At 41.3% G+C, this 15,826-nt stretch overlaps 1 pseudogene; it reads left to right on the plus strand.

The window, feature by feature from the left end:
• The first annotated feature begins 4,363 nt into the window (after positions 1-4,363).
• Positions 4,364-8,791, plus strand: LOC133898523 (uncharacterized; annotated as a pseudogene).
• The last annotated feature ends 7,035 nt before the right edge of the window (positions 8,792-15,826 follow it).

The raw sequence follows: 15,826 nt of genomic DNA on the forward strand, positions 1-15,826 counted from the left end.
ATTTTGGTTATGAGGTGAATTGTTAGTTATCCTACTAACTTTCTTTGTTGTAAATTGTGTAAATGGTTAAATTTTTAAGAACTTGTAATATAATTTAATTACTCGCTCTTTCTTAAGCTTTATTGTGGTGTTATATATTGGAAAGACATGTGTTCTGATTTTGGGCACAAAATATGTGCTGGGACTACCGGAATGGTATTTCGGTTAATCATTGTGGTCGTGATTAAGCAAATGATCATCCTGATGATTAATTAGAATACTATTTAAACAGTTCCTCATATATCGATTCATCAGTTAGATCTCAGCCGATCGATCAAGAATCGATGGTATAAATTTAATGAGTCTAACGATGTCGTCTGTCGGCCCATTAACGCTGTCAATGCCACGTCAGCTATCCGAGTCAACACGCCACATCAGCAAAGTTATTAATATGTCAAGCCACGTCGGCATAGGATGTTGAATTGACAAGCCTAGTTAGCTTTTGTTTTTATTTTATTTTTATTATATGCTGACGTCATAAACCCTATATATTGCGCAATAATTAATTTTTCAATACAAAAATAATTATGAAAATAGGATTAATTTGAAAATAGTTTTAATAATGTTATTTAATTTAATTTAATGTTTATATAGTTTTCTAATTCAAATAAATGCTAATAAATTTTAAAAAAATCCTAGAAAATCATATATTACTCCGAAAAATTCTAGAAATTTTTTTAATCACATAATTTCATTTGTTAATCTTTTTGTTCTATTTTAATCTTTTAAAAGCCATAACTTGTCAACCTTATCTCCGATTTGACATGTTCTTTCACCAAAATTTCTAGAAAAATGTGATCTTGTGTGTGATGATGATTGTTGTGTGTTATTTGGTTGTTTTTGGGTCTTAGTTTTTATGTGTTGCCTTTTTGCTTCTATTTGCGAGTAGATGTCAACATTCCGAACTAGTTAAAAGGACTTAAGGACCAAGACTTTGAAGATCCAACTGAGTTTTGTGCATGCAAGTTGAGTTTTTGACCATATTGATCATAGTTTTTAAAATATTTTGTTTTACAAATATGCATGCTAATAATATTATCAAAAATACCAAGTGTTAGGTTTTACCCTAGTTTTCCTTTATTATCCTTCTCCCCATGGTATGTTTTTGGTTATGGAAGAGCAGATGATACTTAACCTTACTCTGGGATGGTAATCATAATAATGGCTCAACTTAATATGATAATGGTTCTATGCAACTATGATAAAAGATGATGATCTAATTTTTGTAGCAACATAGAATTAGGATTTGAGCAAGTGATTTGATTAAACCGGTACAAGTTGTACGATTAGGTTTGTGATAGTCTTGCTCAAATCTAAAGATCGGTTCGTGGAGTGATCTTTCTGAATTAATAGTACAACTACAAGTCTGGTATGGGATAGGTCTAGCCAATTAATTTGTTTTACTGTAAATATTGTGTAGGCTATTTTGTTGTATGGAATGGAAGAGTGTACTTTTAGGGTTTCTATTGGTGCAAGAGGGGGCTTTCGTTTTTTAGGTGTATTCACGCGATGGTGAAACCTTAGCGGGTATGCACGTGCTGAGAGTGGCTTTGTAATGAATTTCTAGCGTACACATCGGAAGTGTGTAAGAGTTATCCGTCGACTAATGGGTGCCCGACAAATATGGAAGACATGACTTATATGTAAAGTGTACAACCTCTGCGAAATGTAAAATTAGTTAACCAGTCGTACTCATAGTTACAAGTGACAAGAAAAATCTCATATAATTAGAATTTGATAGTTTGGTTGGTTTGGTCAGTCATAGTGGTGGAAACTATGATTGATGTGTAATTCAATCTTGGTAGTGAGAATTATAGTTGAGGTGTTGGAAGTTTGGTTAAGTTAAGATGGTTGGAATCTTTAGGTGGTTGGTTAGATGTTGTTATTCACTTAATTATTACTTCATTTTTAATTGTTTTAAAATAAATGAAGTTTCCGTAAAAGTGTTACATTGCTATATTAATGTTAGGCCTTCATATGCATAATATTTTCTCATAATTGCTGAGTATGACATGTGTTCACTCTTGCTATCATCAAACACTCAATTGGAGAAGATGTTAGAGAGTTCGCTGAAGATGGATCGTTCTAAGTTGCTTTCTACATTGATTTGCATGCGGAGCCCTCATGAAGGATTAGATTCTACGTTGCAGTTTTATTTGGATTTTAACCTTGTGAAGGTCATTTTTGTAACATGATTAATTATGATTAAGTAAGATATTGTAATGATATTCATCTACGAGGTCAATATGTATAATATCCCAAAATGAAAAAAAAAAGTTGCTGTTAGCTGGGTTTCATGGGCCAAGTGTGTGCCCAAATAGAATGGGTTAGGCCTAGTCCAAAGTCCATATCGTGGGAGAGGAGACCGTGTAAAACTCTAACTTCCCCCACGTCTTCGCCGTTCCCGATCCTTATGCCAGGCTTCATTCACTCGATCAGGCGCCGCCACACTTCACCTTTGTCGTCCGAGAGTTGCAGCAGCTGGGTACCATCTGGGAAAAAATTCCTGCCTTGCCCCATCTGCATGCACGTCCCTTTTGCCCTCACGCTGCTGCCTGGCTGTTGATCTCGGTGCGGCTGTGCCTACTGCGTAGGTGCGTTTGTCCTCCTTCCAAATCATAGCAAGAGAAAAGGAGGTGCTGATGGTCCCTGCGCATATTGTTGTTGGTTGCAGATTGCCGCTGCAGACCAGAGACAAGCAGGCAGGTGCACGCGGCAAGGGAGAGGAAGAACAGGCTTGCGATCTCATCCTTCGTGTTTGGTATGGAACCAAATATTTTTTTTCCCTGTGAGTTCTATCATTTAAGGTTGCTTTAGGCTGGTGTTTAGGGATAAATCCCATTTGAAAACGTGAAACGTGAGATGATCATTGGGCGGGGCAGGGGAGGGGGAAGGCTAACTCACGCGCGTGCCATGGGCAGAAGTAGCAACTTTTCAGACAGTCCCTCTCACCTTTCTGTTTTTGGAAAATTTTCCTTCTGTGCTATTTTATATTTGGAAAAGTTTTTCGAATAAGTTATTCGGACAAATTTTCTGAACAAGTTTGCCGAAAAAATTATAGAAAATTTTTGAGTAAAAGTTAACAAGAAAAATTTGCTAAGAAAAGTCTTTAAGAAAAAAGTTTTCAAATTTTTTTCTAAAAATCAGAAGTGGGCCCACTGGGGGAGGCACGAGTAACGCACCGCACGCATGCCAAACAGAATTTCTGGGGGCAAGGAGGAGAGCTGCCTTATTTTCAGAACAGGATATTGTCAATCTAATGGTCATTTGGAGACCTTTTAAATGATCGTTGGGGGCTTTTTAGGCCGAATATTAGAATATGATGTACTAGAGAGCAGTAGATGATTCCATTATCTTTCAATAGAGTACCCATACTCTAAATTTGGTTGTATATGTTGGGACATTTGAAATTTTGAACTTTGGATATTCGTAACACAGTAGGGGAAACTGGGTGGTTACTTTGAGACTCTGATTAGGCATAGAACACGCCAGAATTAAATTGTGTGGTAAATACCAAAGTTGTATGAAATTTTGCGTAGATAGTTTAGTGTTCTTATTTGTTGTATTTCTTGTTGTATAAAAATAGATATGAAAATAATAAGATAGCAGGACTACAGTGGATGTATTAATGTCGTGGCTGTTTTTGTAATACAAATTAGTCTAATATTCATAATATTTTCTAACTAGAAAATGTTGCATATTAAGTATGGTTCTGTATATAAGTTGTTATTTATGATTATATATGTTGGATGCAGTCTTATATTTTGATTACATGAGGATAGCAAGTCATTTAACGTGTGTGGCGGTGAAACAATACGTTTGAGCATAGCGACGCATGTTATTCTTTTGTTATGATATGCACATTATATAGAAAGGTTTTGATATTTGCTTTTAACAGGAAATACTGCTCTCAACCGTCCTTAAGCTTTGTCATCGAGGTGCATCGGTAAAAGGCAAGTGACGTAGGGGTGTGGCGTATGTTGTAGAGCTTTTATGTCTTGCATTGCTTTAAAGTTAAAATATGTTATATTACAACCAGCAACATTAACTTGATTGAGTGTACTCATGAACTATGTGATGTTTGTCTTTCAATCATATTACTAAGCAAAGTCATTGTCTTGATGAGCTTGATGGTGTATCTATCATGACTTATGGTGTGGTTTGTTATTAATGATGCATGATGTTTGCATCCATGTCATTGTATATGCATTCATCTGAACAAAAGGTCGGCTTGTTGCAATTAGCCACAACCTCGTATCTATACAATGGAGTTTGCATAAGAGCTTGGATGCTATCGAAAAAGCTCTTAGTTTTCGTGGCATTCATGCATCATTGCAACATTGTTGGAGTTGGTGATAATGGAGTGAAAGGTAAATTTTATTTGGCATTACGTCACTTGGCTTATTTGAAATATGATAATAAATATGATATCTATATGTGAGATATGAAGGTTTCATAATAGTTCTTTGCATATATTATATTTCACCCATCTCTTATCACTTTTAGGTGTGGTTTTGGTGGAAGATCGACGTGCATGACAGGCTATGGGAATTAGTTGGCACTTTCCACACCAACATCATTTTGAGATTTAGTTATTTCATCTAGCCTAATAATTAAGAACTTAGATTACGAGTTTAATCCCTTATAGTTAAATTTGAAATAATTTACCTTGGTTTGTGGGAGATTTAAATAAGTAGCACCTGCTGAATTGTTTGTTATTATATTTAATTGTGGTGTCATTCTTTTCGGTCGTGTGCAGGATTGAATATGCGCGAATCACCCAAACACAGAGGGGTGAATGATTGTGGAAGCTAAATTTAAAATTTAAATCACCCTAATCAAATATGTAATTAAATCGCAAAATTCATTTCAGGACATACATCTATCACGTCATTAAAAACAATGCCCAGAAAGATCCAACAGTTGTATTGCCTCAATTTTTCTATAGAAACTAGACAATCATGCAAAAACTATTCCCGATCTTTGGATATAAAGATATAAAATTCGCATGTCGACTGTGGCAGATTGTGATGAAAATAGATCAAACATAGATAGCACAAGAATTATGAAAATTTGGCCAACCAAAATTTCCACGGAGTTACGTTGATGCTTAATGATGATTTTGGATGAACCAAACCAACGCAAATCACAACTATTGAATTATCCACCGAAAATCACTATGAAACCACGAAAGCAATGAACACAGAGAGAAACTTACTAAATTTCAATCTTTATTGCATGGATGGGTTCACACAATGCATTACAAAGCATCCCTAAAAGGATTTCCTCGAAATCCCTAGATTAGTTCTCTTTTAATCTTCTATATCTAAACGCGGTCGTGTTCTAGCCTTCTTTTGAACTACCGGATTATGCAATCATCAGCTGTGGACCGTTCGATCATGCACATACGAGCCACACCGCCTTGTAGCCTTCGTGAGACTTTGACGAGTTGCTCGGATCGCCACCGCCTTCTTCTCCCCTGCACGCGTGCCCCCGGTGCATCTCCGTAGCTCCCCTCTCCCTGTGACATAGCAGCACCGCTACCTCTGCTCCACCACGCCGCAGCAGGGTTGCTACCTCCTCGCCCCCCATGCTGTTGCATTGCCTCCCTCCCTCTTCCTCACCGTGCTTCTTCTCACCATCGCTGCCTCCTCCCGATTCCATCCCCGGCCATGTCTATCTCCACCTCTGATGAGGACATCACTCATTTAGATACACGTGCTACAAGTGATCCTCTGGTGATTGATCCATTACAAGGACTGATTACACGGGCTCGTGCACGTCGTTTAACTCATGAGGTGAATTCGTTACTCGCTGTCCATACTACTAATTATAAGGATGGGATGCTACTCAATTTTTGAGAATTTTTTATGCTTAGGAATATGGGAGAAGCACCTATGGAATAGCCAAGTCGAACGGGGCTCAAGCCAACTTCAAGTCGGAGTCGGAACTCGGTTCGGATTTAGCAGACAGCGCCGCACTAAAATGGCCATAACTTCTTCATATGGTGTCAAAATAAGGTGTTCTTTGATGCGTTGGAAAGCTAAGGATAATAGCTTTGTTTTGGTACCTAGTCCCAGCTCCAGATTCATGATGGATTATTTTGTGTCGTCAAAACAATGTGCTATGTCACAATTTTGGGCCATATCGGGCCTTGTAAATGTGTTCGGGTCTAAGGCCAAGTTGTGGACGCCCCCTGGTCGCCCAAAACCCTAGCACGCCTCTCTTCATATATCTAGCAGCTGTCGTCATAGATATTTTGGGTTTTGCTTAGATTAATCTGTCATTGAACAGTTTCACCGTCGTTCGGTTTGTGAAACCCCAACTCATGAGCTTAATCATATATGCAATTTCAGATTGTGTTCTTCTGTGTTCTTGCTTGTGTTCTCGATTCGCTTGCAGGAATTATCCTTCTTGGCGAGGTCAATCGTGCCGCGCTTGGTTGATAACCAACGGAGCAGTAGTGTAGCAATTGCAAGGGTTGCGTTCTGTCCTGATCGGAAGCCTTTGATCGTCAACGTCGAGTCTCCACCAATTGACTTACCATTACCTAATAGAAGATTGGGCCTAATCCTCTCATCAACCTCCCGTCCTCGCAGTCTCCTCTGACTCCCCCAAACCCATGACTTCCACCTCCTCTTCTACCGGTAGAGTCAACCCCGAGGAGGAACCGCCTGTCCTACCACTCCATTTTCATCTGCTGTTTGGTGGTAGGATTGCTTGGTTCTTCTGCCCAAATTCCTGTCTCATCATTTTTTTGAACATATTCTATTAGCTCAAAGGATATAAATTCAGTAGACAATATTCACAACAGTTACATTGAAATGCCCATATATAGTAACTAATCTACCTCGTTGATTTGATTCAACAGTATTTTGTTTTCCTTTTGTGAAGCCCAATGATGTGGCATTTGATCTCTCCAATGGGCCAATTCTTGATGATGTGGGTATTGAATAATTCAGTAATTGGATGTGCTAAAGGTTTCTTGCAACCACACTTGCAATGCTCTTATAACCATTTCGTTGTTGAGACGTAGTGTGGCCAAGAAGTTGGTGATATGCTCCTGAACCTGGCGAGAGCATGGGAGATGGTTGACACATCAGCGTCAAATAATCTTGCAATGCAGCTGCCATCGATGGAGCCCTACTTGACAGCCAGCGCCAAATCAGGTACAGATTGTGTCCATATGATGTTGGCAACTCTCGTGTTTTGTTCAACTTGCTTTCTTGATTGAAGGTTTCTTTGCCATTTACTTTACATAGTGTAGCATGGTGTGAGTTGGAAGGAGATTTCAGTGAATGGGATAGTACAGCAAGGGAGAGCTCAAGATAGTTAGTCACTTGATCATTATCCATGCTACTATTTCTTGAATTTATTTTTTTAATCTGCTCATTCCTGTCTCACTACCTGATGATTTGAATCAAACATAACACCGACGTTGATATTATGATTGGATCAGTAATCAAATTGGTTCCACATCAAATATTTCTATAAAAAGTTAGTTCTAAAGGGACAAAAAAACATCTGGAACATGAACTATTACTGACAGAATCTAACCGGTGAAAAGCTGTAAAAGTCATCCTGTCATGGTGCCTCAACTGCTCAGCATTGCTTCTATCTCATTACTAAATTACCTTGTATCAGTGATTATCAAAAGGTTGACTAGCTTGAATATCCAAATGTAACATGCTTTTGTTGTGCTTTTGTAGATTACTGAAACAATGATCAAGAATGATAAGCTACAATCGAAATGCCGAGTGATTCAATCTGATGTGCAGACTATGAAAGAAAAGAGAAAGATGAAGGTATGGCTTCTCTGCATTTTAATGACCATTAGGTAAACTATGAACATGGATTAATTCTCATCCCATGGTTTTGGCAGTTTGGATAACTTGGGTTTGAACTGATAGCGGCTAATATCGGTGCTGCAGTTGGAACTATTTTCAGGTAACATTCAGACTCACATCATTTCTTCTCTTGAAAGTACCATTTCAAGTTAACTGGATCAATATTAGTTAATTGTCATGTATACATGTGAAGACGGATAGATGATTGATGGTTAGATATAATACTAATGTTTGCTTTTCATGTGGCTACATATTATATGCTGACATGATTCCCTGTTGAGATATTTGTCTAAGTTATGTGCAATTAGTCAACACCATTAATCAAATAGATAGTTTAGCTGTATCCAATGATCTGGTGTATGATCTATTTTTCATACATTTCAAGTTATTTGCCAAATGTAATGGGTCCACATTTCATAGCTCTAGCTGGTGCTTGGCAGCCGCTGTTAACAATGCCATTAATCCGCCTAATGTTCTTTTATTTCAGGTGAGGGCCGTGAGGTATATTAAATTTTAGTTTCATAATCCTAGGGTAGTCGAGTGATTCAATGTAGCATATCAATTCGATTCTATCTATATGCTTAGCATGGCAGGTAAAATTTTAGAGAATAGTGATAGGCTTTCTACCAGCCATTGGTCAAGGGAAGCCAGTCGAGCTTTTATTAAGGTTCTGTTTACTTGTAATTTTCAACATTCTAGCTTTCTTGCCACCACCAAAATGTAGCATGAATAGCTTTTGAGTTTTTTCCTGAATGATGGAGACCAGTTGTTTCCGTTGATTTCTCCGTAGTCCTTTAGAACAGATGATGGAGCAATTAAACTACATTATGTATAATTGAATCAGATTGATCAACCCTACTAAATCCATGGGAACTGAGTTCTTTCTGATTGTTAATAAGCATTAAGAAATTCAACCAAAGTAGAGGATTTCAAAAAGCAATACTAGATTTGGTTCCTACAATATTTCTCCATGTGAGTCATAGCACCACATTGATTGTTGTAGAATATGACTATTTTTTTACTCAGCTTTTAAGTAGCTGTTTACAATTTGAACATCTTTATCAAACAATACACATAATCCAATGTAAAATATTTTATTCAAAATACTATAAACTTACTGTACACTCCTACCTCGACGACCAGTCTGTATATAGTCCACCGCCCGGCCATTAATCGAGTCCAAAACGTACTTGAATTCGTCCGGCCAACACAGCTCCTGGGCCTTCTGCTCCATCCGGCTTCCACTGGCCTGCTCCCAGCCAACCAGCTGCGCGCTCACACAGGCCAGCTCAGCAGCCCACCGTGCAAGCCTGGACCACGTGAGCCTCTGGTGCTGTGCCACTACAGTGCCTAGCCAAAGCACCACTAGCCTCTCACGTTTGGAGGGAAAAAATCCAAAATTAGACAACATATATTAACGTATTTATCGAAATAGATAATATATAGTCGTATTTACTAATTTAGCATCCGTATTCGGCACACGGTGTACCATCGTGTACCAAAAAGGTATTTTTGGCACACCGTGTACCGAATACGGCACTGTTACCTGTATTCGGCACACCGTGTACCAAAAAATCACCTGTATTCGGCATACGGTGTGACGAATACGGGCAACAGTGCCGTATTCGGCACACGATATGCCAAAAATACCTTTTTGGTACACCATCACGTCTGCTTTTGCTTTGGCCGTCACGTCACGCCGCGTCTGCTTTATTCTTTTGGCTTTATTCCTGCTTGCTTTCGACCGCCTTTATGCTCTCGCTTTATTCTTTCTGCGCTGCTGCACTTGCATGATGACTCGCTTGCAAACATGCATGCTGGCTCGCTTGCATGCTACCTATAAAATGGCTCGAGCAGAAGCGCAGCAGCAGCCGAGCATAAGCACAGCAACAACGCAGCAAGGAGGAGTAGTGCAAGGAGAGGAGGAGTAGCAATGTTCGGCGTTTAGCAGCAACGGAGCAGTGAGGAGGAGCAGCAGCAGCCAGGACGAGCAGTAGCGCGAGGAGAGGACTGCCTTCTGTAATAATAAGTACTTAGATTATGTATGTAATTAATATTTAGATTAGTAAATGTAATTAGAGTAAGTATAGTGGTTATTCCGTTTGAATACATTGGTTAAATGATATTTAGTTGATAAATTAGAGTACGTAAAGTATTTGCATAATTTTATTAATGAATTTGATTAGTCGGTGTAATAAATTTGATAAATTAGAGCACATAATTAGAGTATTTACATAATGTAATCAGAGCTATTAGAGTTGTATGATTAATCGGATTAATTAGTTTAATTGAATTAATATGATTAATTAGCTTACTCACTAAGAGCACTCCAGCAAACTAGATAAATCCGACTCGACATATATATGTGGACAGGTGGTAGAGGAATGTACAATGTGTATGCTTATGTGGTAATCCCAATAATGATCTCGTAACAGAATCTACAACAGTGTAACCGCAATTATGATCCCGCGATAGGCATGAGAATCGGAGTTACGATCCCGCCACAGGCATCGTAACCAGAGTTACGAACCCACCACAAAAAGCAGTTACGATCCCGCCATAGGCATGATAACGGGAGTTACGATCCCGCCACATGCATGAATTTATGAAAGAGGAGAGAAAAAATAGAGCTTTGAAGCAAATGGTAGCTGGCTTCTCTCTCGTCTCTCTACAGGATAGCGAGCCGGACAGCTTTTCTGCTGGAGATGCTCTTAGGTTAAGTAGAGTAACACGAGGTGCCGAATTTTACACTGTAGATCAAATTAACATAACTAATTTGATTAATTAGCTTTACCACTTATGTTAATATATGGGACGTAATTAACTGTTTATCGTACATACATCTAAGTAGTTATTTTTTACATTTACGTTTGTTTAGCATAGACGCTATGACTATCCATATTTATTATGGAGAACGTCCCGCTGTTTTGCATGGGAGACTTGTATCAATTCAGAACTGCAAGCATATAGAGAGTACGGTTGAGCTACCTATTGATCTAGATGGCTTAAAATCACATGTTATGAGTCTTTTGCGTGTGAAACAACAATCCTATAATATTGTCCTACAGGGTGTGCTGCCACAGCTTGTGCCAAACAGCTCGGTCATTGTCCATACGTTGTTCGATTTGAGAAGGAACAACGCATGGGCTTTGTACTCACGCAAGGCATTGGAGGAGAACTTTGAAATAGGGGTGTACGTAAACATAGTATCACGATTGGTGCAAGGTGAAGCAGTGACTACGTGGAAGGATCAGGCCATCATGTGATGCATGACAAGGAGGGAGGGCATGTCGGGGAGGGCAGTTCTGGTACAGAGGGACCTGGAGTGGACCCTACTGAGGTAGATGCAGGATGCATGGATAATAAAGCTGGTGGTAGCGGGGATGAAGAAGGTGCTGACAACGATGGCCTGGTGCCGACGATCCAGTACTTTCATGGTGTTGGGCTGCTAGATTGTACCATCGTTGAGTATAACACCTTATCTAATTGAGGATACCAGAATAGCGATATTCAGGTGGGACAACGGTTTCGGAACAGGGAGGTCATCCACTTTATTAGCAACTATGTTGTAATCATAAGAAGGGACCACAAGTGCGTCCGGTATAACCCTACAGAGTATGAGGTCACGTGTATCAAGCACCCGAATTGTCCTTACTTCATACGAGCATATAAGCTAAAATACGAGAACTATTTTGTGCTAAGTAGACACACCCCACATACATGCAACGAAGAGGCTATTAGGAATGTGAGCCACGCAGTTGATGCGAGATTCATAGCCCAACTCCTCATCACCCTTGTTGGCACGAACATATATTTGTTGCCAAAATCCATTATGGAGGAGGTGCAGACTAAGACGAGTATGTTGATCAATTACCATACCGCGTGGCGAGCGAAGAAGAAGGCGTTGAAGATGTTGTTTAGAAGTTTCGAAGAGTCTTACAACTATGCCCCGAGGCTATTGCAGAAGATTACCATGACGAATCCAGGGACTTAGTGGCCCATGGCGGATGAGCCAATCAGGCTGGAGGATGGGTCATACAGCACTGATCGATACCTCATTAGGTTTTTCTGGTCCTTTGCACAATGTATCAAAGTTTTTAGACATTGCAAGCCGGTTGTATGTGTGGATGCCACATTTCTTAGCGGCAAGTACCATGGTAACCTTATGACAGCGATGGCGTCCGATGCAAACAATCAGATCATTCCTCTCGCATTTGCAATGGTTGAGAGTGAGAACAATGATAGTTGGCTGTGGTTCCTCACCTTGGTGAGGACACATGTCGTTGGCTATAGGGAATGAGTTTGCATCATCTCAGACCGCAACAAGGACCTCTCGCATGCGTTGGACGTGCTGCATGACAGCACAAACTACTCCATTGCATGAATTGATGTGGAGAGAAGGTGGTGCATGCGACACTTGGGTGCGAACTTATACTCAAGGTACCACAACAAAGGTCTTGTAAAGAGGTTCAAAGGGTTGTGTCTTCAGAACCAGCAGGCGAAGTTCAACGAGATATGATGAGAGTTAAATAAGACCACTCGCAAAATGATGGCAGAGCAGGAAACACAGGAGGACCATCTACGGACGCAAATGGTGGGGAGCCAAACTATCATTAGCCGTTCACGTGCTACGTTTAGCTAGTGGATAGCGGGATATCCGGTGGAGCATTGGGCCCTAATCCATGACACTCACAGTGCCAGGCTAGAACATAGCGTTTCAATGATCATATTTTACTCTTGGTTATGCAAATATCCCATCTAAAATTGTTGTCTCTCATGTTAAGTATACGATCATGAAAACGAATATAGCGGAGGTGTTCAACAATGTCCTAAAGGGTGTATGCAGCCTCTCGTTGTGTGCCATCATTGAGCTCACATTCTATAGAACGGCTGACTACTTTCAAGACCGTGGTATAGCTGCAATGGAGTGCAACACGCGGTTTGCACCTAAGGTGGAGGAAATCATATCCAGAAGGAGGAATAAGGCACACTTTCACCGGACTAGGATCTACGACCGGGCCAACAATGAATTTGAGGTCATGTGTCGCCACCGATACACTTCAGGGTATAGCGCGGGGGACACCATGCAACAATATCAAATTGGTCCTCACGAGGTGAAGTGGACACGCAATAAGCCAAAACTGCACCATATCCCGTGCTCCCATGTCTTCACCACTTGCAGGGACATGGGCGGCAACAACGGATCACAATACGTATCACCCTACTTCACGATCGATGCATTGAGGAGCACATGGCTTCCAAAGATGCGTTCCTTCAACATCGGAAGTAGCTACAAAGCAATCGAGGGGCCTAAGTGGGTACCTTATCCCAAAGCACGATACACGGATCCTGGAAGGCCTAGAGCCACGAGGCTGCAAGGTGATATGGATGCAGCAGATGCTGTTGATGGCCTACGTAAGTGCAAAATATGCAAACAATCTGGCCATGACAGGAGGACTTGTCCGACCCAGTGGTAAACTATCAGGCTATGATTGAACTGTATTGTATTAGAGTTGTTGCAATTTAGTTTGTTTTATGAAGTTAATTGCAGACATGGTTTGTATTGTAAATTGTTATTCACCTATTAGTTTTTGTACCTATTTTGTAATAGTTGTTGTCTTACATTGTTTTTTTATTGAACCTTGAGGCTTGAAATCCTTTGCATTGCTCACGTTCAACTTCCCGAGCTTCTTCAGCTACGGTACGACGAGAACCACAGGGGAAGGATGATTTTCATAGGGCAACAGGTACAACGATAATACGTGATTTTCAGTTGCCTTGATAACTTGGTACTTACTCAATAAATGTATTGGATACCTTTGCAGTTGGTTCTGTTGCGTTCCAGGAGTGTGCGCAAGATTAAGGAGTCAGACCCTCGATTCCACGAGCCACTTGCACGGCAGGACTACTACCGTTCGCTCTCATGATGGCCGGAGCTCCCATGGAGGGCAATGGTAGGACTCCCCTCCCATCGATTGAGGTGTCACCGCTCACAGGTCTCGTCGACCGCTGGCATCTTGAAATGCACACATTCCACTTTCCTTGTGGAGAAATGGCCGTAACTTTGCGGGACATGGCCATACTGACCGGGCTGCCGATCAGGGGCACCCCGTTAGTACTTTTGCGACTAGCAAAGGAGTAGTGTAAGAGTTATATTCAAGCCAAGTAATTATTTGTTATGTAATGCACTTCTTATGTTTTAGTGTTATTCATGCATCACTGAATCTCTGCATCTTGTAGGTTTCGTGTGCAATATGACATGAAGGATGTTGGGCTCTCCATGTCATGGATTCATGGGCTATCACAGTTTGGTCCATGTTCACCGGATGCAGACGAGGCTACAATTATGCAGCATTACGAGGTGTACTTGTACATCATGCTGGGAAGGACATGTTCTACAATACGATAGACGATTATGTACTTCCTCATATTGTATGGTTAGCGGGTTAGCTCGCATTATGTCCTTACGAGCCGACATCTTACAATTGAGGATCTGCTGTGTTGGCTGCTACGTACAAAGGATTGTGTGCCGCAACCCAGCGGTCAAAGAAGACGGGCTCTATTTCAAGCTGCCTACACCTTTTACAGCTATGGAGCTGGGAGTACCTCCCGGTTTGTCGACCATGGGTGAGCAAGAGCTACTATCCAGTCCCCATCTCTGAAGCATTGCAGATGACATGAGGCCTACGATGGGGTATCGGTGGATTCATGCCAGGCTGAGATGGACTCACCAGCAAGACCATGATAACTACTCCTGGGTGATCAATGACCTAGATGTCCTCAGCTCTGATCTCGTGGAGTGGGATCCATGGCGTATGGAACAAGTGGTCAAAATTGCGACTGGAGGCCTCATCACATCCTTTTGTTTTCGTGACTCAAACTTATGAATGACCATATGCTTCTTGTTGTACATGAACAATGTGGAAGTATATTCTCCGGAGCGTGTACAGAGGCAGTTCGGTCACCGACAGTTGGTGCCAGTACCTCTCCCACGAGACGCTGGCCGGGCGCACGAGTAAGTGTGTTATTGTACGTACCATTATTACGTTAGGTGATCCATGTTACAAAATTATAATTGTTTATGTCACGTACAGGAGGAGTGCACAGGGGAATGCAGGCATGCATGACTGGTCTGAGATTAATGCGGAGCACGTAAACAGGTGGACGGAGGAAAGTGGACGGGAGAAAGAAAACAGAGCCCGATTTCTCACCTCATGTTAAGTCTCCAATCGGCCGATTCAATCCGCCCTTCCCCTCCATAAAAACAAAATCAAACCTTTGGCCAATCCTCCTTTTGCTCCACTGCATCTAACACCCCAACTCTCGTCGACTTTGTGCCCCTAGAGAACCCACACACCACCATCGTAGCACCTCCCCCCCCTCCCACCGTCGTTGTGCCACTCCAGCCCTCCCCGACGTCGTTTGATTGCACGCTAGTGTTCTTTGTCCGTATCTCATCGTCCTCGACCACCCACTGTCGAGTTCCACCACCGTAGCTGAACTCCTGAGGCTGCCATACCTCCGCCATTGAAGCTTGCTGTCGCCAAGCCTCTTCGGTCTTCCCCGATGCCTGCAACCCCGTTAAACAAGCTTGTCATCGTCTTCTGATCACGCTCCGCCGATCACCGTCGACTCCCGAGACTCGCAACGCCATCTCCATCCATCTTCGGCCATCCTCCGTTGTCCCGAGCTCATCGCCGTCGCCGTCCAAGGTGGAGCTGAGATAGCCCTCTTCTCAGCCGTCCGATCTTAGATGTACAGTGTAGATTATATCTGAGACATTCCTCCTCTACTCTTGCTATTAATAAAACAAAAGTGTAGTTGTTCCATTAGCCATAAGGCACCACGGGATTAGCTTAGACATTCCTCCTCTACTCTTGCCCATCGCCGGCATTGGAAGGTTAGAAATATCAAAAATACATGTTCATCGTTACCTGCAA

This window comes from Phragmites australis, chromosome 18 (genome assembly GCF_958298935.1).
Source record: "Phragmites australis chromosome 18, lpPhrAust1.1, whole genome shotgun sequence".
Lineage (NCBI taxonomy): Eukaryota > Viridiplantae > Streptophyta > Magnoliopsida > Poales > Poaceae > Phragmites > Phragmites australis.